Here is a 6000-nt window from a genome sequence, read left to right on the forward strand (position 1 = left end):
TCCTTCGTGCGGCTCTGCATGAATTCCCACTATTCTATGTGATTTTCCTACATAAAACTGTTAACTGGAGTCAGAAACTAAAGCAGATGAATTGGACCTGAGGGGATAGCATACAATGTGTTGTGCTCCCAGACAACTTCATTACTTTAATTACCTAAAAAGTATAAATAGTTTGGCAGGGTACGAATCTCATTTCTCAGCCTAAACGATAATAGTTAGCTGGGAGAGATTGTCCCAAATCCTGCTGCTTATAGATTGCCCTATTTTTTTTTCTTTTTTCCTAAAAGCAGATCCATTGACCTTTATGTGTATGCAGTCTTTGCCTTTCAAAGTGGCTGAGAGATTGACTTATGAACACACAGGGAGTTGAGAATGGATATTTACTAAAGGCCTATTATGTGCCATTCTTCGAATCAATGAATAACTATGATGTAGCTCCATACCATGTACTGTTCTGGGCACAAGTAATACAACAGTGAAAGGTAGTTGAGGTTCTTGCTCTCATGAAGTTTATATCCTAACTAAAGTAGGAGGAGCAGGAGAAAATAATCAGAAACAAATACACGGATACACTATTTCTAGATGTCAAAAAGAGGAAAAGGTGAAGATCAGGAGACAGAACATTCCAAGGATATAAAAGCAAATGTAAAAATGCCCTAAAGTGGACATCAGCTTGGCATGTTGGAGGCTGAAAAGTAAGTCTGGCCTGAATAGATGGGGCTGGCATCATATCTGATAGCTTAGTTCTGCCACTTAGTTTTCATTTTCTACTTAAAAGAGTTATGCTCATTTCTCACCTTACGTTTCCATATCATTATATGTGGCTTACAATGCTTCCACTACAAGGTTTTCTAAGGATAAATTACAGAATGTACACTGACCACTTAGTGCTTGGCAAATATTAAAATGAAAATATTAGTTGTCACTGATATTGTTATTAATTTGTAATATCTTGCCTGTCTTCCACAGTATACCATACTCCAAACTGAATCATTATTCTAACTATCATTATTATTATTAGCAGTATTAATATTATTTTGTAGAGGAGGTTCTTGCTTTCTTTCCCAGGCTTGTCTTTAACTCCTGGGCTCAACTGAACCTCTGACCTCAGCCTTCCAAAGTGCTGGGATTATAGGCTTGAGCCATCAGGCCCAGCCTAAATGATTCATTATTCTATAAATGTGATGTTTCATTTTTCAGAAATGCCACGCCTCATCCTGAATTCCATGCACTGAAACATTCATCATCACCCTCACCATCTTTTCTATCAGCCCGTTCAAAAGTTCCATCTTTCCGGATGGCTCTTGAATGACTCTGTCTTCACATTTAACCATATGTTAATTGATTCAATATATGCCTGTATTACAGATCCAAGCTAAGTCTGTGTTGTCTTCACCAGTGTTCAGATACACCTAGGTAGGTATTTTGTAGGGTTGGGACTCCTGAGGTCTATTTACATGGGGCTATATCAGGAAAGTGAAACCCATTCCAGGTAGCCAACTAGTAAGGTTTTAAAATAGAAAACTAACTACAAACATGTGGGAGGAGCTGAAATACCAAAGAGTTGATAAAAAGGTAACCTCCAAATTAGCAAAAGCAGAAAGTTGCTATCACCCTTAGGCTATAGGAATAAGGGAGAGAATGGAATTTCCAGAGTCCGCGAGACTGGTTACCTTGGTGGGGTAGAAATGGTAGGAGGTGAGGTCAAGGGGAGATGTCCAACAAGAACAGGAACCATAGGAGACATGCAGTCCTCTCTAAGAACACTGCCAAAAACAGAGAAAACAGCAACTAACCCAGGTTTTTCTTTTCTCCCTCTGTTCAAGCTCTTGTGAGTGTTCACTGTTGGCGAGATTTAGCTGGAAGTCAGGAGAGGGAGTCCTGGGAAACAGTGTTCGCAGGCGTCAATCCCCTGTGATATGAAACCAAGCAGGGGAAAGGCAGGAAAGGCACCTGAGCACAGACAAATGAAACAGACAACACAGGAACAGAAACCAGGACTGCCACAACACACAATGAACATGCCCGCCTGAACACTCTGCTGTGATACTTGTGCAGCACACACAGGCAACTTGGGAATGATCAGACACCTAGGAAACAATTTGTCTTTGAATAAGAGTGAGATATTCATATTTTCCTGAGAAAGGGGACACTGTGTGATAAGCACACATTGCCAGTCACTTAACTTCTCTCTCCAGCCTGAGCTCAAGGACAGTCTGCAAACCAAACCCGAAAGAGCTGTGTAACTAATACATTCAAGTATAAGGAGTTCCAAGCTGAACTGCCTTGAGTTGTGGGCAACAGAGATATACAAAGGTATAGCCAAAAGATCTCCCACATTAGCAGAAATTAGACTGACTTTTGTCATAATAAGCTCAAATCACTCTTGTAGTAACAAGCCTTAATGCTCTCCATAGTTACCTTGATGCACCAGAATTTGACTGCTAGACACCCCAGTTCAGGTATCAGCAGACAGCAGCAACAACAACAACACAGCAAGAAGTCTTGTTGGGGCCCTGCTATAAAGCCCACATCATGATGCCTGGACCTAAACCTTGGCTCACCACACTGAACTGGATCAAGAAGGAATTAAAAGACAGAAATATTAACATTGCTGATGTGATTGTCCGTGAGCCCATGATACATATCATTTTATTGTTATATAAATATGTGCTTTATATCATTCTCTCTTTCATCACATCTGAGACATTGTGGATTCTAAATCACATCCCAATTTCAAAGATGCTGAAATAGAAAAAAATGCGCTTCAGAGCCAATGAAATATACGATACATATAACTATACACATATTTATAATACATAACAATGGATCACTTATTTTACATCAGGCACTGGACCAAATATTCTTATTATCATTAATCTTTATAACAAATATGTGGGGGAAGTACTTTGTTTATCTTCATTTTACAAATGGTGAAACTGTGATTAGGAAACTTGTCTATGGTCACAAAACTATTAAGCTGTGTAGTCTGGATTCAAATTGCAAGCTCATGCTCACATCCATTTTTTTACACTGCTTCTATGTGAATCACTTCTTGAGAGCTTTCAAAAAAGTAATATCTTAGGAAAGATACTAAAAAGAGGATACAGAATATATCTGACAATGTTAAGTAGGAGACAGGAGAATTTAGGCTTTTTGTTTTGTTACTGTGAATCAATAACTACATCCATTGCACACATACACATAGACACACACACACAAAAACACACATCTCACACATACATACACAGTGGCATGACCTAAAGAAAGCTGGATTACATGTAGGTGCTTAATCATAATGATATCTGGGTTTTGTGGGTGGACCAGGACTACGTATGTCTTATCACTATATACCCCATTGCATCTGTTTCAGTGATTTTCATGTGAATACTCAACAAGTGTTTTGTTAGTGAGTGAATAAATTAATATATTAAGCATTGTGTGTATACAGGTTATATGGGTACAATGATGCTGGGTAAAGAGGGTCTAAGAGACTGTTCCTAGCTTGGTTAGGTCTTAACTAATCAGTGTCATCTAGGTATAAGCAGAAAAAGATGCCAATTGAAAGGTTAGATCTCTTTTAATTATACTGGGGAAATTGCAAAAAAGGGGCTGTCTCATAAATGTTTCACTAGCTAAAATGATAAAATATTGATTCAGAACTCACAATTAATCCTCATATGTAGACAAGGCTTTTAATAATTCAGAGATGTCTCTCCACGGTCTTGTTTGTTCCGTACCCATGGCTGGGTAGAAGCTGCTTTCTGAAAAGATGGAGACCTTTTTTACCCAACAGCATCAGCTCAGATTCCTGTGATTATAGCACAGCATGGTAAATATTAACTAACTCTTAAGTGCTTGGCCTCATTCCCCGATCACTTTCTAAAGCAGAAACACAGGTCATTCTCCTTCCATGCGTGCCTACTTGAAATCTGTTTTCTTTTAGATGTTCAATTGGATACTTTCTTCTTTTGACTTCCAATTAACTCTGACACTCTTTGAGTTATAAAACACACTACAGTTTTGAGAATGTAGATATAAAAATGACACGTGGACAGTTTCTCAAAGGGTTGCATACAGGGTGACTAGAGACCTGAAGCCCTGGCTCTGTCATCAACCTGCTTTGAGAAAGCATGGCACTGTACCAGGTATCAGTTTTCTTATTTGGAAAATGTTGGTCCCTCAAGCCCTCTTTTGACTTAACTAACTCTCTTGAGCCAAAGTACTACTATTCTACGAGTACAGGTACTTTTGGTTCAAATAAATCCTGTAGAGTACACTTAGTAAGAGGGGCAATTTTTTTTTTTTTTTTAAATTGAGATAGAGTCTCGCTCTGTTGCCCAGGCTGGAGTGCAGTGGTCCGATCTCAGCTTACTGCAACCTCTGCCTCCCGGGTTAAAGTGATTCTCCTTCCTCAGCCTCCCAAGTAGCTGGGACTACAGGCACGTGCCACCATGCCCAGTTAATTTTTTGTATTTTTAGTAGAGAGAAGGTTTCACCATGTTAGCCAGGCTGGTCTCAATCTCCTGATCTTGTGATCCACCCGCCTCAGCCTCCCAAAGTGCTGGGATTACAGGCGTGAGCCACTGCACCCAGCCAAGAGGGGCAACATCTTAGTCAAAAAAAGAATTTCCTGTTTTAGTAGAAAAGATGCCAGATGTGAGGCTCTTCTATTCCTGATGGTTTAGGGTTTCTATGATGCTGTTTTTGGTCCATCTCCAAGGTAAACAAATTCCCATTTAAATCATATGCTCTGATGCTGTAATCCAGATGTTTTTATTTTTCTTTTGTTTCTATATTCTGAAAATCTTGGTTGGCAGACATATCTTGGACCCACAGGGGAAGAACACATATTATAATATCATTTTTATGTTTATAATTCATATTGAAGTAGGGCAATTGCAGAGATACAGTGTTGGAGAGAAGAAGAGGTTTACATTTCAAGTAAGGTCTCTATATACAGAAGTATAAAAATGTGTATTTTTGATCAAGCAGATGGAATCCTCTGGCTCTGTTTCCTAATTTTCTCTAAACTTCTGCAGTTTCTTCTCTTATTTTCCCTAAAAATATAATTTGTTCCTATTCTTTGGTTTTTGTTTTCTACTTTGAAAACAAACTTTCAATTCCAAGTGACAAGGCAAAGTCACTAGGTAAAGACACTTAAATTTGAGACACTTTAGCTATAAAGAAGTCGAGAAGCAAGTTGAGGTTCAACTATTTCATTGCCATATATTCTTTACTATTTTCTAGAAGTCTGCATTCTTACTTTCTCTTATGGCTTGACCTACTACATTCACTAATGAGTCTGATATTTTTTGCTTTCTTTTCTTATATAAATATAAAATCTATCTTGCTATAGATTGCTTCTTCATCCCTTCTGCCATATGAGGACACAGTGAGAAGATGGACAACTATGAACCAGGAAGTGGGCCCTCACCAGACACTAAGTCTTCCAGGGCCTTGATCTTGAACTTTCTGGCCTCCAGAAATGTAAAAAAAATACATGTATGTTGTTTATAATCACCTAGTTTGCAGTATTCTGTTATAGCAGCCCAAATAGACTAAGACACTAGGTTTTTAACTGTTGATCTTATATTCTTTTTCTCGTTCATCTCTTTATAAATTGTGGTCCACTGGAGATAATATTCTGCAATATATTGATCATGTTCCTCATTGTATCTCTCCTTGCAAAAGTAATACAAGAGATAAACTTGCTAAAAATTATATAACTCGACATTCTCATAAATCCTATCCAACTCCTCCCCATGTAGGAACCCCCTCGCCCCAACCATGCACACACACTCACACACAAAGAACACTCGGTAACATCTTAACAGGAATGTTAGTATTCTAAGAATACAGTTGGAGGAAGTCACATTGACCATGGCCAGAACACTATGAATTATAGGATAGTAGTTGTAGTACCCATCGTTTTCTGGAGGAGCTGACCTGCCTGTCAATCCTTGATTCAAAAGTCATACTTCTGTTATATACGTCTGG

At 38.6% G+C, this 6000-nt stretch overlaps 1 long non-coding RNA gene across 1 annotated transcript in view; it reads left to right on the forward strand.

The window, feature by feature from the left end:
* The window catches only part of LOC119627865 (uncharacterized), a 51147-nt gene extending 45627 nt beyond the window's left edge, over window positions 1–5520 (forward strand). Inside the window, exons 2-5 of the long non-coding RNA XR_005244079.2 lie at window positions 583–695; window positions 1369–1416; window positions 3755–3832; window positions 5360–5520. This is a non-coding gene — a long non-coding RNA (uncharacterized lncRNA). The remainder of the gene's footprint in view (window positions 1–582; window positions 696–1368; window positions 1417–3754; window positions 3833–5359) is intronic.
* The last annotated feature ends 480 nt before the right edge of the window (window positions 5521–6000 follow it).

The sequence above is a fragment of the Chlorocebus sabaeus genome, chromosome 9 (assembly GCF_047675955.1).
Source record: "Chlorocebus sabaeus isolate Y175 chromosome 9, mChlSab1.0.hap1, whole genome shotgun sequence".
NCBI classification, from domain to species: domain Eukaryota; kingdom Metazoa; phylum Chordata; class Mammalia; order Primates; family Cercopithecidae; genus Chlorocebus; species Chlorocebus sabaeus.